This window comes from Stegodyphus dumicola, chromosome 5 (assembly GCF_044657685.1).
Source record: "Stegodyphus dumicola isolate Sdum_Otavi_A_Nest chromosome 5, ASM4465768v1".
NCBI lineage: Eukaryota > Metazoa > Arthropoda > Arachnida > Araneae > Eresidae > Stegodyphus > Stegodyphus dumicola.
In genome coordinates this window covers 155,779,152-155,806,522 of record NC_140772.1, presented here as the reverse complement: position 1 = coordinate 155,806,522, position 27,371 = coordinate 155,779,152, and the positions used below count along the sequence as shown (strand labels likewise).

The 27,371-nt window shown below is 34.1% G+C and overlaps 1 protein-coding gene across 2 annotated transcripts in view; it reads left to right on the top strand.

Moving 5' to 3' along the window:
• Positions 1-27,371, top strand: part of LOC118189411 (uncharacterized) — a 601,570-nt gene that overhangs the window by 504,382 nt on the left and 69,817 nt on the right. The gene's annotated exons all lie outside the window — the stretch shown is intronic.

The window sequence follows — 27,371 nt, the reverse complement described above, 5'->3', positions numbered from 1 at the left end:
AATCAATTTCTTAAGCACAAATGCCTCTATATTAGTCTTTTAATTCGTATAATAATTTAGAAAGAGCAATCACTTTAATTAAAGTTGTATATACTTTAAAATCAATAACAATAGTTTGAACACAATATGTTATCTCATCCTACGATAGTTGCAACTAAAATTTAAAGTATTAACTATTATTATATAATTATAGTACCTTCCTCCATTCCAAACAATTCTTACGTCTGGCTTCAGAATTTAAGAACAATAAGAAAAAATAAATTTGCTCCTTCGAGATTATACCCTGAAAACAGAATTAAATTACTAATTCAGAAGTCAAACAACAAAAATCAGCGTTATATTTTCAAATTTTCACAGGACTAGTTTCGATAGTTTTACCGAACCACTATCCTCAGCTGCAAAACCGCAAATGAACGAGATAGGATATAATGATTAGGTAAGATAAGAAAGCTTGGACAAGAATAAGCAAGTGGTGGCCATCTGTTGAGGAAACCAGAACTAAAACATAATTTCTTTAAAGGCCAGAGGCAAAGTTGAATTGGAATTAGGATTGTTAACTAGAACAGAAAAAAAAAATTGAATGTGAAATGCCTCTAGAAAATCCAGTTCTCCAATGGAAGATGTTTTTTGAATAATTCTGCAGCAGAAAAATTGAAAGTGTGATTTTCGGACCAACAATGTTGAGCAACAGAAAACTTCTGTGTTTCCTTTTTTCTAACATATGCCTCATGTTCCTTGACGCAAAATTTTAAGGCTCTCTTAGTTTGGCCAATGTAAATTAAACCGCACTGGCAAGGAATCTTATAAGTACCCCAGGAATTCATATCCGGAATGGGGTCCTTGAGTATGGAACTCGGAATGTTATTGATGGGAGAATAAACGACCCGAAAGTTAAATTTCTGCAAAATATGTGCAACTTTATAGCTAACTGATGGAAAGAAGGGAATGACAACAGAATTTTTATAATCTCCTAAAACAAGAGTGTGTCTTTTAGTGTGTTAAGATGAGAATTTTTTAACTGCGTGATTAATAATTTTGGATGAAAAGCCCCTGTCAACAGCTATTGCTTTTAAATAATTTATTTCTTTATCAAGGGAGAGTTTGGAGGAGCAAAGTTGAAGAGCACGGAAAACATAGGAATAAAATAAAGCTAGCTTTTGTTTAGTTATCCTCCAAACTATCCCTTGATAAAGAACTAAATTATTTAAAAGCAATAGCTGTTTACAGGGGCTTTTCACCCAATGTTATTAATCAAACAGTTAAAAAATTCCCATGTCTCAGTCTGAACCTAAGCTTGTTCAAATGTTTTAATTTGATTAGATTGCAAAAAGTGCTTAAATCTTAACTTTTGCCTTTGAAGCTCTTCAACAGTTTCATCAAATCTGCTTTCACAATCCTCAATTTTTTTAAATATTTTAATACTGGATTATTTTAATACTGCAGTTTATATTCTAGAAGATTTAGATTTTCGGTTTACATTACTCATGTCGAATTTATCCATTTTCTGAACATCTTCAGAACCTATTTTCAAAAGCTTGGTTAATTATAACCCGAAGTCTATTTCAAACAGTTATATCCATATGCAACTAGGAATTTCTTCGTGAGACGTAATCACAAATGTTTCAGTTCTAGTCGAACACGAAATTGAAGCTCCAAATTATTTTATTTAAATAGACTGTAGAATTCACATGGTATAAGCAAGGGTTCATTTAGTTAATTCAACCATGCAGTTATTATATCTGCTACCCCGCTTAAGAACACTCGAGGAAACCACGTTACATCAAGCCAAACTTCCTCGAGTGGATAAGAGTCGTTCTAAGAAGAGCGCCAGCACCAGCGGTTATGAATTTCAAATTCATTTATCTGATTCTACTTGCCATGATGTGAAATATTTCGTTATCAAGCTTATCTAATTAAGAACATGCATATTATCTGAAATTAAGAAATTGCTGAAATAAATAAGTAACTTTTATAATGCCTAAAAGTTACATTTATTTTTAAGCTTAAAATTTTTATTGAACTATAGATAGTGACTTTTGATAATAACAGTTAGGAAATTTTTATGCAATTAAGCACTTAGGTCTATACGCGTTTCCCAAAACAGAAAAAGTTGAGGCTGTACTCAATAAACAATAAAAGGTAATAAATGGTTCTTTTGCTTGATGTTTTATGTATTTATCAATATGAAGTAGTGCGTTAGCTATTACTACGTTTCACCTCCACACATACAACATAATCTTTGATGGTATATGTCATTTACTGTGCTCAATAGAAAACAAATGCCTTTTGTTTTTAATTATTAAAGATACAGAAATAATTACGATATCAAAATTTAATATAATTCTTATATTTTTTTCAATACATTTACGCCATCTGCGAATAAGTGCATCGAAATAGTGCAAAATAAATTCAATTTGACGAATGCTTAGCCAACTAAACTTCATCCTCATCCCGGAACTTCATCCTCATCCCGGAACTTCGTTCCTGTCAGGACTAATTTTGTTTCGAAGCTCTGATCTACAGAGTATAAATACTTCTTTATCATCCTTATACCAATCAGGATGTTCTAAGGACGCATTCACCGTCTTTACTTCACTTCAAATGCCAAGCGTTTGCGTACTCTTCCTTGCAGAATTTCAGCTCATCATGAATGACGGAATGGAAACATCCATAGCAGTGACGCTATCGTAGTGTAATTGCAATTGCAATTACATTTTGAGCAACTATGTTTAAAACTTACCTAGGAATATTATTTTGCGTTATATTTTCTCGGTAGATATTATCACATTTGTAGAATTAAACAGCTTTATGTGGTTGGTAGATAAATTATTAATAGTTTTTTTTATATTTTAGTAAATGCTAACAGTTATTTATTAAAATAACTGAATTGCAGTAGTTTTATGCATTATGTTATTTTTACTGCTAGCTTTTAAATATCTGCATCAGCTGAGATTTAGAAAATTATTATTATTGCTTTCTTTTACGTTATATCCGGTGAGATGTGGGGGTATTAGTAATTTCAAAGGGAGATAGAAACAATGTTAGAGTTTTGTTTTTATGTGATTAAGTATTACAATCTTTAAGGTATCTAAAGTGGGAAAACGTATTTCCCTCGATAACAGGTAAAAAGGCGAATATTCATTATCACGTTGCAGCAGCTCTGGCTTTAAAAAAAAATGTCCATACCCTTTAAAACTGAGATCACTTTTGTTGCTGCATACTTTCGGAACAAAGTTCATTCTAAATACATTTTTTTTTAAAAAATTCACTTTTTAACTCGTTAAACATTGTCAACCAGATAAAAGCAACGAAGAACGTTTTTTTTCATTTACTGAAAAGCATTAAGAATAAAAAAAAGGGCTCGAGAGAAGCACACATAAAAAAATTGCAAAAACAAGGTTCTCATTTCCTGTCACTTCAACACCAGGTGTGATCAACCGAGTGTAAGTAAAAGAATAAAGACCGTTCGAACGTAAATAGAAAGTTACTCTTTTTATTTGTGGCACTGATTCTATAGGTAATGTTTAGAAAATGATATATGCTTGGAAAATATAGATAAAAAAAGATAAATACACTAATACATCGCAATAAATTTTTAAACCTTTAAGGTACAGGAAATATTTCTGACGTAAGAGTGTATGGATAGTAATCGGTTAAAAATTGTTATTTTTCGCCGATTATTATGCAGAAAATGAAAGGCATTTTAGTGGAAAGTTTTAATAATTTTTAAGCATGCTTTAAATTTTGGAAATTTTATTTAACATCATTTATATTTTGCAGCTTTCTGTGTATGTCATCTATCTCTTTTAAAAAGCCAATTTAAAAAGCTATTTTAAATAGGCAACTGAATATAAGTTTCGGTTATTAAGAAGCCAGAGAATGAGACACTTAAAACTTCTGGTTCAATGAGATTTTTAAAACGTGCACTTCCACTACGGTAAACGTAATTGACTATAAGCTTAGAGATCATTAACTGTGATTTTTAAGGTATAACTGTAGTATTGAATTATCCCCCTTTTACTTCCATGTATCTAAAGGAAGTAAGTAAGCGCAAAAATTTCAATTATCGGATTTCAAGGAAATATCCATTTTAACCGTTCCCGAGTACATTTTGACTATTTTTTGCGTGACATCCGTAGGTAGACACAAATTAAAGGACACTTTATTTCAAAATGGATTGTAAAATGGTTTTCAAATGGATTCTTTTGCGATGTCTGACCATGCGTACGGATATACCTCGCATAACTCAAAAACTATTAGAACAACGTTGAAATGTTATATGTGTGACTATTATAACATCTAGTTGCGCAACTCGTTTTCGTATTACAATCAGCACTACAAATTTTATATACACCCACACCCTTACCTAAGTTTTATTTTCGCAATGGTTGGCCGTATACTTCCAAGTCTTCCAAGTCGTATACTTTTTAGTCAAGTATGGTCATATATTTCTAATCACAGAAGTCTTTTAAATGATGAAAATATTCATGTTTTGGAAATGTCAAATTTAAAAAGAAATTAAATTTGGACAAATTGAGAAATCTACTTTTAATGCGGTCTTACGGTTCCTATACTTTTATTTGGTAACGTTTTACAGTCATTATGAAAATATAAAAAGAATATACAATAAGTTTGACTTCTGCGCACGACAAAACTTGACAGTAATATTTAATTTCAAAATTTAAAATTTTTGTTATCGTTTTAAACTTGCCTTCATAGATCGGTTAGTTACATTCAAATAATACGAGGAAATAACTTTAAATGAGATGCAGCAAAAAATGTGCATAATTTAACAAGCGGTACATGGGAGTCGTGTGGTGTCCGCATAAGGTTTCTTATTTTTTATGTAGCATCAGTATCGTCCATATGGTTTTTTTTCGCTTAATTTTGAATGTATACAAAAAAACTTAAGTATTATTATTTACAAAAATATGTACTAATAAAAAAGGAAACTCTTGCTTGAACGGGTATATTTATTTTACAAGAAAAGCTCAAAACCTTAGACAAAAATTAGACATCTTCGACGGAGATTAACCTTAATTAGATGCGTAATACTTAAATTAGATTTCATAATATCTCGTGTTTTAATTTCTCTAAGCCTTGTTAAACTACAAGTTTCAGTAAATTTTTCATAAAAACTAATACTAAATGTTAACGGTAAATTTTATATAAAAACATTTTAATAAAATATTTTCAACCAATATGGAAAACAACTCATATGATCTTTTAATTTAGTTTTTCAAATTTACGATAAAAGAGAATTGAAATATACATTATTGTGCACAAGTAGCTTGTAGCCATCTGAGTGATGGTAAGGTTGCAAATTTAATAATCATATCTGATGGTATCTTGATTTAATAAGCACTATCTATCAGTAGTGACTTTGATTTATCGTCCAAAATTAAATAAATAATATTGAAATTCGTACTGATAATTTAAAAATTGGTATTTTTTCGTAATGCACCTGGCATGCGTTTTGGTGGATTTTAAATTGTTAACATTCTTTTAAATGCGTTAAACGCACATGCACACACGAAAGTGATTTCCTCCCCAGATGGCGATATCATTGTATCTTACGTACTAGTAAGCCCCTTATACTCTAACAAATCAAATAAACGGATGTAACTTTGCCAAGATATTGGTGTCACTGGCAATAGTAACTAAAGTTATAAAGTATTTTCTCCTTCCTTTCTATATATCTTCATGGTGTAACGGTAGCACAGTATCGGCGCGTATTCGAGAGGTCTACGTTCTAGCTCATTTTTCGTGTTTACAACTTCAAAACTCCTAAAAACTCTACAGTGGCGCTCGAATTAAAATATGGTGGATGATGATTCTTTACCATTAGGATTTGGCTACTCGGACCCCCTAATCCCCAGTCGCCCTTTAAAAGGAGGAGTATATAAGGTATTTCAGCATGCCTTCGTGGTGTAACGGTTGCACACTCAGCGCTTATTCGAGATGTCCAGGTTCGAGTCCCGGCGAGGTCATTGCTCATGCTTCCTGCATCAAGAAAGCCTAATGATTCTACAAAGTAATAATAAATAATAATTAAAGAAAACAGTAGCTAAAGTAAGCAACTCATCCCTTGAATTTCGTTCATCTCATAATACCTTAAAACTAACATCCAAACGCCAACCAGTGGCCGAGCGGTAAAGTCGCTAAACACTGGTAGTTCGGTCCGATGTTCGAATTCCGCGAACGGGCTGGCTGTATGGGCGTTTTCGTGTTTTCCCCATGTGTAACGTGTATACGAGCCAGTTTCCCTTAGAAAGTCCTCCACGAAGGCATCCCTTTCCTTAGACAGATAGCCCTCGAGGCTTTGCCATAATCACACACACACACACCATAACATATAAACAGTTCTCAGAATGCATTTTATAAAATTAGATCATAATGTTTAGCATTATAATAACCTATCGACTATATAACTGAAATTTAGAATTTACAATTTTAAGTATATAAAAATAACATTTTACCTGTTTTCCAAAGTAAAAGTTTTAAAATTTAGGATTTCATTTTAAATTGCTTTCCAAATCGCTGCCTTATAAATCGTTGCCTAAACTGCAAAACAAAGACTAATTAAACTAAAAATTTTGATATTCAGTGTTTTAAATATTGAATTAGTTTTTCCGTATGTTAACAGTTCGTCGAAAATTTGTGAATAAACAGCCAGAAGGGCAGCAAAGTTAACCAAAAATTTTGAACTTTTTTACAACCCCAATCATTAATAATTTTTACTAATGAGGTTATCCAGGGCAATCCGGATGAACTGAGCAATTTACATTCCATATGTAAATAGTACAGCGAATATAAAAAAAAATATAGCAACACTTAACACTTTGTGATATTAAACACTAATTAGCTGAGTGCGTCCATACTATACACTTTTTAGTCCAAAGAAACAATTTGCCCAGATGGACTGTTAATTACGTTTTGGCTTTTTTGCGTCGATTCACGGTAAGCGTTGTTTCACTTTTCATATTGTTGCCACTAATTATTATCGCCCTGTATTAAAGAAATTAGATAATGAAGAACCTGCATGAATGTATGCATGTTTCTCGCATTGTGATTAAACAACGTTACCTAGAGCTATCAAAATTTGAGTAACATGGGCATGTGGAAGCCCTAATTTGAATTGGAACTTTGTTTTATTAGTCCAAAGGGGCATTGTCCCTGAAGAACTATTGTTTTTGTTTTGCGATTTTGCGCTGAAAACATTAAAAGGCTATATCGCATTTCAAATAGTTGCCACCAAATACTATCGCCCTATATTACATTTGAAGAAATTAAATAATGAAATATTTGCATAATTGTATGCATGTTTCTCGCATTGTGATAAAACAACGGTACCTAGAGCCATCCATATCTGAATGATGTAATCCTACTGCGAATATGGACATCCGAAAGACCAAATTTGAAATTTGGAATTTGTTTTATTATCGATTTCATATTTTGTAAAACTTAACGAATTTTAATTAACAAGCTAAACGATTTTAAAGCGAGCAATGACAGAACTGTACGAAAAAAAAAAAAAAAACATTTTATGTCCAGCTCGCGAGACTGTATCGGAAAGTCTCAAATTTTGAAAATTTTGATATGCTCATTTTAAAATTATTTTGCGATATTGCTGTTGAACTGAATTTTATGGTTTAAGTGCGAAGAATATGATTTTTAATAAATAAAGGTAACACACAGAATGTTAAAAAACGCCCCTTTGGACTTAATTTAAAATCTGAAACCTTTCAGATTTTTTCTTAAAATGAATTCTTAGTAATGTTTCACCACCTATTGTTGCGCAAAATAAAATTAATCTCTTGTAGAAGTTGAATAGAAAGTATTTTCTCTTATACTGCCACACTTGAAAACTAAATTAAAACGTTTCATTATGAAACGTATAGCAGAGGTATTCATTGTTACTCTACAATCGGATCATAATTTTCAATGCTATTTGTAATTATAGAATTATAAGCTTCGCAATAGTGGGAAAGACATCAAAATTTCCAATGTACAGGGTTATTTCAAATTCAGATTATTCAATATACAGGCTGGAGCATAAAAACTCGTAACAAGTAAACCTCGTAATCGACATTAAATTTTATTGGTATGAAATAGTGACTACCTTTTCACCTAGTGCATTTTAATATATTTCACAACTGGTACGGGACAACCTTTACTGGAGCGGGAGACATCTCTCTGCTCATCCATTTTGTCCCAGACCTGTGCCAGTATATCTCAAAAAAAAAAAAAAAAAAAAAAAAAAAAGGATAGCAACAGAGTCAGGGATAAATCTATGATGATCCTGGCGATAATTAAAGAGTGAAGACACAAAAAGAGAATCTCTAAAGAATACATGCAAAAAAAAAAAAAAAAAAAAAAGTACATGAGAGAATAAGTAAATCTGAAAATAAGGATATGTCACTGTTTCGTCCTGTCTGTTCCTGTTCAACTCTGTAGCTAAGTTTGAGTCGGGTAATCTAGCCAATATACTTGGGCCCGTCAATAGCTCAGTAAAACTCAAAATTGAATAAATCACTTTACACAAGTGATTTACACAAGAACTCAAAAATGGAGTGTATACTAAAATTATTAATTACACAAAAAGCTGTCGGATCACAAATACATTACTTTTGACATTAATAGCCCAACTACAACCATGATCATTCGCCGCTATAACCTGCCAAACAATAAAACACGTGCATTTACAAGGACCATAAAGGAGAAAATTGCCTTACTTGAATCTTCACTGGATCAAGCACATGATTCGGCAAAAATGGAAGACTTAACAAATGACTTAATGAGAATTTTAAAGAATGTCTGTGATGAACAGTTGCCGACACGTACCGCTAAGAAAATACAAAACATCAGTTGCTGGACGCAGGATTTTCAAATTCAAAAAAAAAAAAAAAAAAAAAAAAAAAAAAAAGAAATGCAGTCGTCGTCGCCTCAAGCAAGAAAGAAGGAACAATATTCAAACAAATACACTTGTGGTTTTTCAGAGAGAAAGAGCGGCCTATAAAAAGCTAATTGTGCAATCGAGACTGCAGTCTTGGAGAACATTCTGTACGGAGTTTACTGATGTCTATGGCATACCACATAAGATAGCTACAGAAAAACTCTTTAAACCTACTCAATTTCAGCTAATTACATCTCCTGATCTTTCCAACCAACATACAGCTGCTACTTTTCAGAGTATTTTAAACTCGGTTATATACCAAGACTCTCTGGAAGATGTTACAGCTAGTCACACACAAATGAGAATTAACAACAGTACACCTCCAACACCATCCGACGTCCACTTTACCATTATGGAGGTAAAACAAGTCCTAAGACAATTACCAAAAAAGAAGGCCCCAGGCCCTGATGGAATTAATTATGCAATAATGAAAATAGCAGTGGGCGCTTGCCTGCCATTCTTTGTTAAATTATTTAATAAACTGTTACATACAGGCACATTTCCACAGGCCTTCAAAGTTGGACAAGTTGTATTATTCCTTAAAAAGAACCGCAACCCCCAAGACCCTTCGGCCTATCGCCCTATATGCTTGCTACCATCCCTGGGGAAAATTTTTGAAAAATTGATCATGAATCGTCTTCGCCATCATCTACACTCTGGAAATTATCTGCATCCACGCCAATATGGATTCCGCACAGGATGCTCTACGTTACATGCATTAAATGATATACAAAAGGCCATCTATGACAACCGTAACCATGGCTATCACACGGCTCTAGTCAGCATTGACTTAAAAAGCGCGTTTGATATGCTATGGTGGCCAGCAATAAAGGAAGCGTTAAGATCAGTTAACTGCCCCAGCAACATCTTTAAGGTGCTTTCACACTATCTCTCTGACAGACGTCTCATCATTGTCCATAATAGTGGAATATTGGAAAACCAACAAACTATGGGCTGTCCTCAGGGATCCTGTGCGGGGCCACATTTGTGGAATGTTACCTTCAATGATATCATAGCGACATCCTGGCCTAAATATGCAAGCATACATGCGTATGCAGATGATGTAGCATTCATAGTAAAGGGTAAGACTCGCGATGAAATACAAAGGAATTGCAATGAAGTCTGTGAAAAATTTCATCAACTTTTTCTAGAGCGGAAATTAAAGATAGCTGATAACAAGTCAAAAATTATACTTTTCCCGAAAATAGGTGGCTCACTTACCAGACAGCCCAGAATTTGCATTAACAATCAACGCATACAGATAGTGAAAACCTTGCGCTATCTGGGAATCATTTTTGACACCAAACTCACCTGGATTCCGCACCTACTCAATCTGAAACAAAGAGCAGTGACCATAGCCAATTATCTAAAACAATTTCAAGGCAATAAACGGGGCATCAGTCACCATTTTCAGAAAATCCTCTTCCAAACAGTAATTGAAAAAATCATTACCTATGGATGCTCTGTATGGGCGTCACCAATGCAAGGTCGGAAAATCAAGTACTTAAACATGATTCAAAGACCATTTGCACTACTGATTACTAGGGCCTATCGTACAACTTCTACGGATGCCTTAAATGTGCTTGCCTGACTACTTCCTTTACACATTAGAATTGAAGAAGAGGCAGCTAGGCAAACATTGAAGCAATTACGTCAAATTACTCAATACAAAGATGAGATTTATAACCCCTCGGAATATGAAGGATCTCTAATTAATATTCAAATACATCCAGCCAAGAAAGGAATTGGAGTCCGCATACTGCACCAAAACGCAACAGATCCAGAAGTTAAAGTATGCCTATATACAGATGGATCGAAAATTGATAATGGCGTAGGAAGTGCATTTGTTGCAGTCGCTAACCAAAACATTCTACATACTTGGCAAGGGCACTTGCATGAAAATAATACTGTCTTCCAGAGCGAAATGTTGGCTATAAAAGAAGCATTAACTTACCTAGTAGAACAGCGTCATAATAGAGCTATCATATTTACTGACAGTTTATCCTCGATACATGCGATCAATAATCCCGATCACTCTTCTCCCATTGTAACTGCAATACAAAAGATACTAAGAGAAACCTACAATAGCCAATATTTCCTCAAATGGGTCAAAGCGCATGCATGTCATGCATGGAATGAATTTGCTGATACTTTAGCAAAGCAAGCGGCTGAAAATCCTACAGAACACAATATAAGCCAGTATCATATACTCTGGCTAATGTCACACTTCAAAAAAACACTCAGGCAGAAAGCAACTGACACATGGCAAAATGAATGGAATATCAGCAATACAGGACGAAGGACAGCTTATTTTATTCCAAAGGTGCATCTTGAACGCAATATAGGGAATTCACTGTTAGTCCGATTTGTCTCAGGGCATGGCCCGTTTCCACAGTACAGTAAGATTCAGAATTACAGAAACAGATAATTGTGTTTGTGGTAATATAGGCAGCCCGGATCATTATCTCACAGACTGCCCACTCACAGAGCAGCATCACGTTCATTTACCAGAGCTTAATAGACAAGCCTATTGTAAATTTATAATTAAACAAAAATATCTTGTGGAAAAAATAACAAAAATCATGGACAAACTATCTGCGTTAGGCACCGATCTTTGTTAAATAGCTTAGTAACACTGACTATGTTCATGTAATTATGTGCTTGAAAAGACACCTGCAAGTGAATACACTATCAATCGTCTATTTGCGTGAATATAATAATAAAAGTCATGCACATACCTTCTGCCTCAGACTTGATCAGTGCCAAACTGTTCAAAATTGCTGAATATGTAGTTACATGCTTGAGAATACATTTGTGAATTACTACAAAACTACGTGTAATATTTATCAGAATTACTAGCAGTAGCAGAGCATAATTAGTATTGTAATGTATAATAATTGTATAATTGGTAATGTAATTAGTATTATAATGTATAATAATTGTATAATTGGTAATGTAATTAGTATTGTAATGTATAATAATTGTATAATTGGTAATGTTTCTATTATTCATCGTAACATACACTGTAAAGTCTATGTGTGTACTGCATAATTAGTATTATAATGTATTGAAATTGCATAATTCGTACTCTAATGTATAATTGGTAATGTATGAATTGTATAAATCAGTATCGTAATATATAGTGCATGCTGCAAAATTAGTTTTTAAATGTATTATAATTGAATCATTAGTATCGTAACATATTGTAAAAGTAGCATGTTAAAAAAGCCCCTGTATGGCCATGCATTTATATTTTTCTGAGATCAACAAACACTGGGACCCGGGCAGTTGGACGGCAGCGAACCCCATTGGAGGCTCTGGATAATGGCGGACGTGGTGCTGTACTGATTAACCATTAAGGTAAAGGGACAGCGCCCACGTCTTCCGTCACTTATCACTTACACAAAAAGCTGCATAGTTAGTTCACATCTCTCGGCGGCGTCTCAGAACACACTCAAAACTCAATACAAGTGGCCGCCAGGTGGCGCTATAAAAACATCAGCGTCATCGTTTTAGAACACAAATATTACATATGTTTCACAGATGGCTCCTCTGTTGTCAACAATACTTGTGTCAGATATGCTCAGACACTTTCTAAGTTGTCCAAATAATAATCTCTGTGATTATTGTAGGACAACCACGCTTATGAAAGAAATAATCATCGCTCGTTTCATTTATTGTTTCAAAGACTTGTGAAAAACTTATGCATTAAAATTTTATTCCTGAACAAGGGATGAATTACTGATAAATCGAGCAGAGTTCTGATTAGTTTGCAACTATATCTTATAGTAGTTGCTCCAGCAGCCCTAAAGGTTTTTTACCAGTAGTTCAATAGCGCCAATGCTATTTTGATATAAGAAGTACAGAGACAAAAACATGTTTCGTAAAAAGGCAAATTCATTAAAAAAAGTCAGAGCAGTCAGTAAAAAGTGAGAACGAAATCGTGAACCATCCAAATTGGTCAATGATCGGACAAGGGTACTCAGTTAAGGATGGGGAAGTTTTCTGTGGCGCCTATTGTAGAGTTGCTAATACTGGGAAATAATTCAGTATGAGAAGATGAAGAGTTGTTTGAGTTGACAACTTCAACATGTTGCCTAGAGCAAGTAATGTTTAAAGGAGTTTCCATGCTTAAGCATTCGAGTTTTTATCAAAAATAGCCGATATTTATTGTGATACTTTCACTGTTCAAGGCCCATATCACTGGTACTTGTGGTCATTCTTTAGTCCTAGTAATTCAAATTTATTATAAGGAATAGAAGACTCGTGATACTGAAGAAGCTGAAATTCAGCTAAGAAGATAGAGATGTTCCCAAACTACTCAGCAGATATGCGCGTGAACAGTTTTATCACTCATGACTAAAAGTTTAATTTTATCAATTTATAGGCTATTGCATTAAGGTCTGTATCATTATTTGCTTTTTTAATTATCGATCTGTTTTCTCATCTTTTGGTCTGTAAGTACAGAATTGCACATTTGTATTTGAAATTTTGATTAAGTTAGAGGAAAGCTTCCTTAAAGCAAACTTTGATTTTTAGGCATTTTGATTTCGGATTGTTTTCTGTTTTGATGATTACAACTTAAATTACTTTCATATATTTGACTAGCTTTAGGTTAGTCCACATGCAATAATTGACGGAATTTGATCTTGACGGAATTCTGTCTTATCGGAATGGATTTTTTATTACTTCGTAGGTTAGCTAGTTGGAGTGTTTAGCATTGTTCTATAAATCTTGATCTCCGCTGTCATCATTTTGATTATTTGAATGTTAGATGATAGAAGCCCGAGCTCTTTGAAAATTTTAATTTTGCGGTTAGTTTAGCCAACGCTGGTTGCCACTGTTATGACAGCGATTCTTCTTAACAAGAATATAGTTGTTCATTTTTCCCTTTTATTAGCCAAAATACAAATGCATTATTGGGTGACCAACAGTACTGACTGCTTGTATTTCATATTTGGAAAGCTCAAGTCAGATTATTTGATTTTTAAATAACTTCTGTAGTCAGTTCATTATTTTTGATACGTGAAACGTGCTTTTTTCTATCTTCAATAAATCGTTCGCAACTGTTAATAACATGAATAAATGTAAATATTACTGTTATAGTAAAATACATGTCAATACCTACATAAGGAACACCAATATATGGGCATTTCTCTTCTCGCGAGACTAAAGCGCACTAAGAGAGCCCTCACCCGCAGAACCAAGCACACAGTTTCAACCTCTGTACCTAAAGAGAGGGACGCATCGCTTTTGTGACACTGGTCGTTGTCTATAATTTGGTACTTGCCAGTCACTCGGGCTGCCCGTTGCAAAGGGACATTACCCAGCGTACCCTGGACGCCGCTCCGGGCTACTAGAACCCTTAGTTCTAGGACTTGCGAGACCCACGGGCCGGCCAATACATGACCTTTCCGGGGCCTCTAGAACCACTAGGTTCGTAATTTGTCTACCCCGTGGCCGAGATGACCTAGGTACAGATCCTAGCCAGTAGCTTCGAGGAGTTCTCTACGTCAAGCCCCCGGGGAATACATACATAGGGAAGAATGAAATATTAATGACAAAATGCATTTACATCCTAATAATGTTTTCAAAATAACAAACCATGAGACGTTTATTAATACGATTCGCGTATGATAATGAATTTTGATTGGAAGGAAAAAAGGTTATTTCACTACGTAAAATCTTGAAGACAATGGTTGAAGTTGAAATCACGCCTTGTCAAAAACAATGTTTGTTACAACTTTAGAATTCAATGTAATTAAGTATCTCTTTGATGGATAATGAAGGCTTACATTTATGTTTTTTTAATTAAACACCATATATATTTATCTTCGTGAGTAATGGTTCTTAATACTACTTCATGTGTAACTCATTAATTTAAATTATATGTTAGAAGAATAAAGAGTTCTTTATAAACTTAACAAAAAACGGTATTTTCTGAAAATAATTTCAGGTAATTTTATGGGATGAAACTAAGTATTACTCTTTCTGTAATGATTTAATCAGATGTAATTCATCCTGTCTTCAATATTTATTTTAAAAGCTTTAACTTTTATTGAAAAATATTATTTATTTCTGGAGATGTAAATAATGTTCTTTAAACATTTGCTTGTGTATCGTTTTTGCAAATCCCCTTAAGTACGCGAAGGAATGAATTTTGAAGAAATTGTAAGAAACCATTTTTAAATATTTAATGTTGCTAGCATATATTTCAGACAAACTGCTTTGAATAATAGAGTTTCTTGTTTCCTATATTTTGTAAAACTACGTTTCGTGAATGGTGAATAGTCTGGTACATGTCCGGAATCAGAATCATTTCTGTTGCTTTCAAATACAGAGAGGCAAAAAAAGATCAATAAATATCTTTTCTTTCTCCCCAAAGGATGGATCTCTCGAGCAAAGGGATTTCCAAAGGTCTAAGTTCTCAATCGGATAGATATTTCAGATTCCTGATTTTGCTGACTATAGTATGTTTGAGTGTGTCTCTGAGGAATAAGGTGGATCCAATCGTGACAGGAATTTTAACAAAACATGCAGAAATAAAATTCTAAACTCCGCTCTTAAAATTTAAGATTTTTGAACAATCAGAAAATGCATATAAATAAGCGACATTAAAGAAATATAAGCTTCGGAACTTTAAGCATAAGACTTGAACGTTATTAACAAGGCTTGCACGTAGATTGTTAAACTAACTATTACACTTTTGTTATTAAAAGTACTGTTTATGATAATCTAACGTAACGATCAGTCGTTCTTGCTAATTATTAAACATACTGCTGTCTTTCAGTTATGACAAATTTCATTTAGGGGTAGAATAAAGTTGAAATAGGAGTAAAGGTTTTGAATTTTTCATACTACACAAGATGCATTATGTTCTATGTTATGCAAATTGTATTTCTTTCTTTGTACCGAGGAGCGGCGGAGACGCAAATTTCTTAGGATTTTAAAGCTCGCGTTTAGAGCTTTGAGGAATTGCTGGAGTTTCAACTAAGCAGAGGTTCTTCTGAGTTTGCTTGGTAAGCCGCTACTGATATCGGAGGTTTCAACGTGGTCTTCGCCGTTCCTCAACCAACTTAATGTTTGAAAGCCAGTATAGAAGTTTAGGTCAACTTTATGACTCTGAGGTTTCTTGGGTTTTACACTGAGGTAATATCAAGTCAATTTACAGTCCACTATTTTTAAACGACGAAATGTGCACATTATTTTGTACAAAATAATAGGTTTCTGATAAATTATTAGCTTTCAGATTTGATGGGGAGGTTTGTTTATATAATTGTATATGCAAAGTATACATTTGATGCAACCAGCTCTTTTGATGGAAGTCGAATTACTAATTACTAGTTGTCAGCGATACTGGGCAATCGGTCATTGACAGACGTCTGCTGTTTAAACGTAAATATAGTTGAATGTAGTTGTTCTTTCGCTAATAATAAATACTACAAAAATTTAAATACACCGTCAGGGAATTAAACGAGACTAAAATACTGGAATAAAGCAAATAAGGTATTGGAGTATCAGGAATTATTATGGTTAAGGAGGATGAAGCTTGTTTTTTCTGGAAGCCCGTAACTGCAATATAATCATTTGGAAATAACAGGTGTCCTAAAAACAGACCGACGGTTTTCAAAAATTTATAACAGGATTAGAGCTAAGGTTAAAAACCAATTCTAGCAGAAAATTCATGTGACAGGGCATAAATGTTTTCTCCCAGAGTTCCTGGTTTTAGTTCAAAATTTTCTGACAGATGACGCTGCAAATCTCTTCTACCTTTGTTTCCAGATTTGGTGTATGTAAACCATAAAACATATACTCTTACCCAGAAGGGTTTGATGTTTTGACGTAAAAGGAATGTTACGTGTCACTGGACGAGCAGTAGAGAGCTGAAGAAAATGTACACTTTTCTGTTCCTTGTATTGGAATTCCACGGACTGGAGACAGTATTGCAGAAACAAGAAGAAGCATTCAGAGGAAATCCCAAGTAGCTAATTTTCCTCAACCAAATACAACAAAAGCGATGCACGAGAAATTCAAACGAACAGGTAGTGTTGCGGATGAGAAAGACGGAACTGTTGAACGACATTATAAGTCGGAAACAATTACACACTTCTCTCGGAAATCAGTACGAAAAATTGCAGCCGCATGGCAGTTGAGAAAAACGGCAGCGCATGAGATAATGGACCTTGTTTCCATACAAAATTAAAACATAGCAATCGCTTCAGACTGTATCCGTAGAGAACAGGAACATGTTTGGGGAGGAAATGCTAAAATGATTGATGTTTGCGATATTGATGGTGATTCTATATGGATTTCGGATGAAACACATTTCCATCTCGATGGAATGGTCAATAAGCAAAATTAGGGAATTTCGGGAACTCAGAATCCTAACGTGTGTTTTCCATAATCATTCTATTCTCAAAAAGTCACTGTACGGGCACTTGTTTCCAGAACAATTATAACTGAACCTTTTTGTTTCTTCTTGAAACAGTGATTTAGGTACGATATGTTTAAATTTTGCACGATTTGTTTTGCACGACCATTGAAAATGCTTCGTCAAATCATCCGCGATGGTGCAAGGCTTCACCGAACTGCTGCAGCTTTCATGTTCTTAGAGGAAAATTTTGATAACCATGCAATTGCTTTAAATTACTCATGCTTCACAGTTAAGGAACTGGCCATCATATTTACCAGACTTGAATATATGCGATTTCTTCCTTTGGGGTCACTTGAAGGATGCAGTGTACCGGATCTCCGATCACTTGAGAAACTTGAAGAAATAATCACTGACGAACATGTAGCCATTCCACTGGCCATTTTACAGGACATGTGTGCTAATTTCATTCTCCATTTACTACATATGATTGCGTCTGATTTCGAAAATACTGTAACGCAATTTTTATTTTTTAAAAATTTTGACGTGATTTTCAATTATTTTTCTTTGATTTACAAGTTTATTATCTGCAGCGCCATCTTTCGGAAAATTTTTAACTAAAGCCAGTAATCCTGGGAGGAAACAATTATGCCCTGTCACGTGAATATGCTGCAAGAATTGGTTTTTTAACCTTAATCGTTTTCCTAATATAAATTTTTGAAATCCATCAGTCTATTTTAGGACACCCAGTATAACCATCATTAAGAAATTCCTTATCGTGTAAAAATGCAAGAAAATACAATCTTAGATACGGTACTTGAGCTCAGTATTCACAGTATATATAAAGTTAATATAAACTTAATTAGTGAAAGTGATGATAAAAACACATATATAAAGTTTATGCGTGTAAATTTATCATATAAAAATAGCTCCGAAAGAAATTATACGGTAAATGCGTTAAAAGGTATTTTTCTCTATTTAGTAATCCATATTTTGAATTGCAGTTAATTTAAATTAATTTCTTTAGTTACTTAAATAAGTGAAATAAATAAAACAATTAAGTAACACAAACAAGTTGTAAGATTTGAAATAACATAGAGGGACATGGTATTAAGAAAAAATAAAGCGTGAACCTCTGCATTTTAATGGAACTTAAGAGGGTTAAAATAAGTGTGCTTTCCTTCAAGAGTTAATAACAGAATCATTAAAAGTTGAAACCTAAAAAAACACATTATTCAAGAAATTACACTTTTTTATGTAAATCGACGCGTAAACCCCACAGCAGAATTTAAAATCAGCCAAAAAGCAAAACATACGCTGGCGTAGTTTTGGAATGAAACTCCACCTCAGAAATCGAAAGAGTGTAATAAAAAATACGCCAAAATAAGACTTTTTTTTTTTTTTTTTTTTTTTGTCTAATTTTAAAACGAATATTATGTTACATAGAACCAAAGTTAGTTGAGGTTACACAAATGTTGCTGCAGCAACATGCACAAACCCAGGTAACCACGAAATGACCCAAATAAAATAGAAACAAATGCATTTGTCTTAAATCCATTTATGCCACAAATGCCATTTAGTTCGGAAAAAGCTCTGGTGGTGTTCGCATATAACACTTTTTCTGTAAATCTAATGAATACTATGACGTCATTAAACTTGCTAATTTTATTGGTATATGCAGGTATGGTACAAAATAACATGAAACCTGCGAAAAACGTATGTTGCATTGCAAACACCTGCAGTATGGCTGCGCAATATGCCATAGAAATTCGTCAACGAACAGGTATCAGTTTCTCAATAGCTGTTGCATATGCACATCTCTGAGTCTACTCTCTCAGAGTCGCTGAAATGTTTTAACTACAAAGGACATGGCTGTTGAAGCTTGTTTAGCTGACACTTCGGTTATGAAAACAGCAAACGTTTTTGGGTGTAAAAGGACCACAGTATCAATCGTTATAACAGGTATACGAAAGATAGCAAGATGGGCATCTTGGAAACACAACAGTAGACAAAGTACAACGCCGGCGGATGTGAATAGGTAGATTTTAAAGTATCTGCTGTAATAAGCAGATAATTTAAAATCTACCTATTCAAATACAATTTTTGAGAGCCCAAACAGTCGCTATCACAAAGAGCAAGTGGAGTGGAAACTGATCTGTTGGACTTTCTTTCAACTGTCAGACGTCAACTTCATGTTGCGAGCATTTATGACAGAGTGGCAGTTCGTAAATCGTTGGTGATATACTAATGTAAAGCTTTAAAGCAACGGCAGTGGTGTAGAACTCCCCAAGGCTGGGTCCATTAACAATGGCAACAAATCATCTGCTCAGAAGAATCAGTACTTACCCTATTATTTATCTTATTGGTATCTATTATCTATATTCTAATTGTCAAAATGGCAAATAAATGCATAGTAAATAGCAATGGAATGTGTTTTATATTCTCCTATGTTATGCATGTAAATTAGTTCATAAGGGAAAATAAATAATGCTAGAGATAAAAATACAGTTTATCTCGTTCTTATACTTATCATATTACGGATTGATAAAAGTAACGCAGTGTCTTCCATCATATGAAAGAAACAAAGAATGAAGAATATGAAGTAAGACTATAAATGAGCTGAGTTTAAAAAATGAGGGGAAAAAAGCATTTTTTTAAAGCGAAAATTGGGTTTTAGTTACTGAGCTTCCAATGAAATATTGATTTGTTTGAATTGAAAATCAAAAGGAAGTCACTTGTCGACATAAGAGGCTTTTAAAGTTCAGAAGAGAATCTGAAGAAGCTTAAAAATATTTCTTTTAATGGTACGGAGGCAATAAACCAATTTAACTTATGCATTATTTTCAGTATCGTAACAGTAGAAACGTTGACACGTCCACCTTTATTATCTTTAACAATTTAACCTTCATCATATATGTTTCATATCATATTCGATACATTTTGTAAAATAATATTAATCTGGATGTAATGACCTTACGGATTAATAAGGCACCATAAGGAAAACGACACCAACATTTATTAAAAATTAACTTTCAAAGAATAATGGAAAAAAAAATTAACATTTAAAGAATAAAGGCAAACTCGGAGCACTACCTCGCTCCTACAACATAATTAACCTACAACCTGCCTCCTCTGAGGCTAACATGCAACTGTCCTCTCTCTTACTTGCTGGGCTCTCCCAGGCAGCTGATTGGCTCACCGCTGCCAGATACATGACACCCCCCCGGTAAGATTGTGCTACGCCAAAGCGAAGCAGAATCTGAAAACTGAACCAGCAAATACAAACTTAAATTGTATACTCCACATACCAAATTAATTCAAAATATATGAACATGTATACATGATGTAATAACATACTTTGAAATAAATGCAATAAACATTCATCTCACAACAGATGAACAGATGGCTTGATACAATACCGGAGTTCTGTAATAAAACATATATGCAATACTATTTCAAAACACACTATTATAATGCAATATTAAATGGAAACCAGTAATTTGATTTTCAAAACAGATGGAAAGTAGCTCTCGTACAATTCCGGAACAAAAGAAAGTAACTAATGCAAAGTTTTAAAACATATTAGTTCACACCTATTTCATTCACCCACTAGTCTTGAAAGACCATCTGCATTTTTTAATTGTGCACCAGGGCAATGAGAAATATGAATATTATAGCGCTGAAGTGCCATTGCCCACCTCTGTAATTTGGCTGAATGCGGTGCCGACTTATACAAATATAATAATGGATTATGGTCTGTGATCAGCTCGATATTCGATCCAAACACCCAACACTCGAACTTTTTTAATCACCACACAACGGCATAAACCTCGCGTTCAATAGTTGACCAGTTCTGCTGAGTTTTCGAAAGTTTTTGACTGGCAAAGCTGATAGGATGCAAACTGCCTTTGCTGTCTCGTTGTGACAAGCAAGCACCAACACCATATGAACTAGCATCACACTGTATGGTGTAAGGTTTTTCTGGTTCTGGAGTGTACAGTTTTGGTGCTTCACACAGTCGACGTTTCAGTTCTTTAAATGCTGATTCCTCAACATCAGTCCATGGAATTATCTCAGGAATTTTCGTTTTCGTAAGCTCCGTCAATGGGCGAGCTATTTCTGCATAATTCTTTATGTAATCACGATAATAGTTGAATAAGCCTAATGCACTCTTTAGAGCAGTCTTTGTTTTAGGACTTTTTATAATTTCAATGGCTTGTAATTTTTCAGGATCAGGTTGATGTCTTCCAGCTCCTATTATATGTCCTAAATACTTTATCTCCGAACGTGCAAAAACACATTTCTTCACGTTCACCGTAAACCTGAGATCACTTAATGTAGTTAGCACAGCATCTAAATGTTTGAGATGCGAATTCCAATCTGGTGAAAAGATAGCAATATCATCAATATATGCTTTGCAAAAATCACTATGTTTTCTTAAGGCATCATTCATCACTCGCTGAAAAGTAGAAGGTGCATTTTTTAATCCAAAAGGCATCACTTTCCAACGATACTGGGAACGATGTGTCTTGAATGATGTTAAATCACGACTTTCTTCTTCTAAAGGTATTTCCCAGTAACCTTTCAAGACATTTAAACAGGTGATAACATTCGCGTGTCCAATTTTATTGATTAGATCAGTCACATTCTCCATTGGAAAATCAACAGGCTTGGTTACTTGATTCAACAACCTGAAATCAATACATAACCTCATACTTCCGTCTTTCTTGGCAACACATACGACCGGGTATGCTATTTCAGCTTCACTTGGCTCAATAAGACCCAAGCTCTCCAATTCCTCGATCTGTTTATCTACTTCAGGTTTCAAAGATTCTGGGATCTTATAGATATATGGCTTTTTTCTTTCAGCTCCATGTAACAACCGAATTCTATGTTCACCAACGCTGGCTATTTGGATTTCCCCAGAAAATAACGCGATGTGCTTGAGTAAGAGCTCGTGTAATTCCTTTTGTTTACTATCCTCTAAATGACTAATATTCACCTCGATGTTCCTTCTAGTTACTACGCAATCTCCTTTATTTGGAGTGGTATGAATTTCCACAAACTCAGAATCATCTTCAAATATCACTCCCACAGTTTGTGCTCGAACATAAAATTTTCTTATTTTGTTCACATGAACATGCCTCACACTCCCATCGGGTAATTTAACTTTGTAAGAATGAGGATTTACTCTTTCAACAATTTCACCTGGACCTGTCCACCTAGCATATAGCTTGTTGCTAGAGTCTGGTATAAGTAAATATACTAGATCACCATTTTTAAATTCTTTCAAACTTTTGCGACGGTTAAAATAATATGCATAAGCTTCTTGTTTTTCCGCGGCAGATAAAGAAGCGAGCTCAGATGCTTTCTCTAAATTTATCTTTAATTCTTGTAGATAATCAACTGCTGAATTACTCAGATTAAGAGGTAATGGTATTTCACCGGACCATGATGATTTTAACACAGCTAATGGACCTCTAGCTTCACGACCGTACATAAGCATAAATGGAGATACACCGGTAGTGCAATTTGGAACTTCACGATACGCAAAAAGTAAATAAGGTATGTGCTTGTCCCAATTAACAAGATCTGTGCGAATTACATGATGTAACATTTGTTTAAATACCCGATTCCATTTTTCCACTGAGCCGTTTGATGCTGGGTAACCAGGTGTCGAAAAACGAGGATGAGTTCCTAACCTTTTTTCGAATTCTTGAGTTAATTGTGAGGTAAAATTAGTGCCTTGATCGCTACAAATTATTTCTGGAATACCAGTTCTCATAAAAATATCTAAAAGAGCCTCACAAGTAGCTTTAGCAGAAAGACTTTTTAAAGGTATGACTTCTGGACATTTTGAATGATTATCTATCAAACACAAACAATATTTATGTTTCCTTCCTGAAGGAGGTGAAATTTCACCAATAATATCTATATTTACCATATGAAAGGGATATGGCGCGCGAACAATAGGAGTAATCGGAATTTTATCCGATTGTCTTTCCGGACTTTTTAATTGACATCTTTCACATGTTCTACAATAATTTTCTACATCTTTGGATATGTTCGGCCAATAAAATGAAAGCTTAATTCTTTCTTTAGTTTTCCTCATACCTAAATGATTTCCGAATATAGAATCATGAGCTAATTGAAGGACTTTATTTCGATAATTCTCGGGCAAAACCAACTGTTGTATGTTTTCCCCACAAATTTTTTCTTTATGAAATAATAATTCGTCCTGTAAAAAGAAATTATTCTTTCCTACTTCTGCGTCCTTAAAAGAATTTATTAACGTTTGGCAGTTTCTCTGATCGACCTTAAATTTATTCGATTCCGAATAACTGTTTAGTCTTTCATCATTCTGATTCGCAACTGAGCTATAAAAATGATTTACATTTGACAGTTCAACGGCGCCAACCTCAAGTTGTTTTTGTTTATGAGTTTCCGATTTCGTCTCGGGGAAGACTGTTGATTCATTCTCGTCTTCAAATATGCGATCCCATACATCTGGTGTAATTAAACATTGAACATTTAGCTTATCTGTCAACGCGAAAAGAGCTTCTACGCGCGAATATAGACAACTGTTTGGTTTTTTGTAATAAATGGGAATAGTTGCTAACGTTGCCTCTATGACGTCGCCAAATGCGGAACTTAAAATGATTTTACCCTTACTTTCTATTTTTAAATCAGGAATTAATGTAGTGTTCAAAATTGGTATTTCCGTACCTGAATCTTTTATAGCTTCTACTTGCTTCCCTGCAATGTAAATAGTAATCTTTTCCAAGGAATAAAAATTAAGTTTTCCGTCGGAACACTCGGGTTTTTGTAAATGTTCAGAATTTACATTTGTAACAACCGCATTGTCCTTCGGTTTAGTTGAAGTGTTAACTTTCGGTTTGACCGGGAAATTATCGTTCTGTTTATTGGACCTCTCAAATTTATTTCGCCTGTTCGGGCAATCCTTAGCCAAATGTAAACTGCTACTACACACGTAACATTCTCGCGGTTTAAACGAATGTTTCTGTTCATTTACCACTAAATCTTTTCTTAGCGCTGGTGGAATATATTTAGAGTTTTTGTTGTATGGATCACGAAAATTAGCGCGTTTTTCACCTCTTATGTCATCAAAAGATTTACCTTTTGCGATGAAATAAGTGTCGCATTCCTTCGCTAGTTCTTCTGGATGTAGCCAACTTTCACCTTGTCGAACTGCAACATGGCACGCTAAATCACTATCCAATGTTTGAAAAAGTTTGTCAGAAATTATTAAGTTAATTAAAGACTCAAAATCATTGACGTGTCTACTTTTACAATAATGGATCCAACATGATCTTAAACGAAAGGCGAACTGCAAATGAGTTTCCCCCGTCAACCTTTGAGCTTGGCGAAAATTTTCTAAACATATAATTGGCGATGGTTCATATTCCTTAAGAATTAAAGATTTAATTTTTTCATAATCTTTCAAATCATCATCTTTAATATATACTAGAATATTAGAAGATTTATCACCTATCAGTTTAAGTAAAATTTCAGACTTAAACTCATTTGGTACGTTCTTATGCTTAAAAGCCCTTTCTATGGAATCAAAAAATAAGTTCCATGCTTCACCCTTTTTAGGTACAGAAATCGATAATGCCTGTACAGCTTTCAAAAGCTTATCTAATGAAAGTGTATTTTCTACGTTATTACTAGATTCGTTGCTACTTTCGATTTGCATTAAACGCAATTTCACAATTTCTTCTAACTTTTTCCTTTCTTCAACCGTAGTATTAAGAAATTCAATAACAAAATCTTTATCTTTCAAATATTCTTTAGAACTTAAAAGCTTATCTTTTAATTCTACAACTTTTAAACTAGAATCGGCTTCTTCACCTAGTTCCTTCAACACCGAAATCAATTCACTTTTAACTACTCCTTTAAACATATTTAGAAGAAATTTTCCTTAAAGTTACAACAAAAATTTCTCACCTTTTCTCCAAAATCCAGTCGGCTTCGTTAGCTCTGGTTCTCGAAAGAGAGCGTGCTGTAATGACCTTACGGATTAATAAGGCACCATAAGGAAAACGACACCAACATTTATTAAAAATTAACTTTCAAAGAATAATGGAAAAAAATTAACATTTAAAGAATAAAGGCAAACTCGGAGCACTACCTCGCTCCTACAACATAATTAACCTACAACCTGCCTCCTCTGAGGCTAACATGCAACTGTCCTCTCTCTTACTTGCTGGGCTCTCCCAGGCAGCTGATTGGCTCACCGCTGCCAGATACATGACACTGGATATACAATACTTTTTTGTTCTTAGGATCAGCAATACGAAATCAATACTTAGTTGATTTTCTGAGCATAAAAATCGCCAAAAATTACACAACTGAATGCATTTCATACATATAACGTTTTTGTAAAATATTTATGTTTTAAACATCTGTGAATTACATTCATTTTAATGAGTGTAATAAATTGCTACATCCTTCAGTTGAAAACAAACCTGGAAACGAAACTGTCGCATGCCAATAAAATCATATTAATTCTATTAGTATGTGCTCTGAGAACACATGCTTATGATATGTATTTCTATATATTACTTATTTCATTATATAATATTTCGTAATTTTTATTACCTTCCTTTTAATATTTATTGGGTAAATTAATGGGTCTGCGTTTAGACGAATTGTCTTAGTTCTGTTGCAGAAAATGGATTTTAAGCTGCAATTTGATACTTTTTTTTAATGAAGTTACAACGCTTGACGCTGTTTTGTGCTGCTTATAGTGAAAAGTGTTGCTTTAAGTGGATGTGCAAAAATGTTCTGTTTAAAAAGCTGGGATTTTCGCATAGTTAAGACATTATCCTTTATTTTGTTCCCCAACAGGGAAGTGTTTTAAAATTTACATTAATAAAAAAATCAGAAACATTTCTGGGCCAAAGATAACTGATTAGTGCGCAAAGTGAGTCTTAATTAACACAACTATTTTAGTTACCACCACCTCATACCGTAAAGGAATGAAATAATTTATTTAGTAGCGGTGGAAAAAGAAATATTTGGAGTTACTCTTATACGTCTTAAACTTCTCACCGGGCCTTCTCTTTCAAAGATACTGAAAACCCGTTCTGTCATCCCTTTCCTCCAATTCCCACATTCTTAGCTTTGTACCTAATTGACAGTTGTGGTAAGGTATTGTTTATCACGTTACTTCTAAAACCTTTAATGGGATGGTGGTAAGTCCGGTTACAAGAAATAATATCACACTGCGTTAAATCATGTAATCAAAACGGCCAGACAGGATGTGATCGGTAGTCTACAGTTGCATGTCCAACCCAAGCTGAGTAACTCCTTAAGAAAATAAGCATTGACTACTTGCAGAAAGTAGGGTAGAGCTTCAAATATTTGCTACGATGATTATTGCAAAAGAAATACGCTTTCTATGATTTCTATTTGACAGCTCAGCCCACTATACAGCTTGATAAATTACAGGATGGACATTTGTCATCTCATGAAAGAAACAAATATAAATATTTGCTACGTTTTTAAAGAATGTTCATCACTTTTCTTTCTATTAGCATACGCAATATTACCGACTCCAAAATTATACATACTATTAATATATACCCTTTTTTCATAGCTATATTAAATTATGAATTAAGATAGTTCAGAAATTTCAGAACACAGGTTTCAGTTTAATACAGATTTCAGAAACTAAAGTAAAGATTAACTTGTTACATGAAAGCACAGTTTTAGGGCATAATTACCTTGAATATGTGATATAAGAAACCCAGAGCAGTTTGAAAATAGAGTGCTGCTGACTGAAAATATAATAAATTTCGGTTTCACACGTGTAACGTTCCCCTTCTCTAAAGAACACTTGGTCACCCACCCTAAAAAGAAGGGACAGAGAACCCTCTTCTCGCCTCGGTCGGAAGAGGGGAGTGGACTCTCCCCCCTGGTCGCAGGTGGGAGTAAGGAGACTGAGATGTGAAAGAGAAAAGAGCGGACGCTAGTTTGCGTGCTCTACTGAAGTAAAAATGTATTTTAAAGTATTTCTAA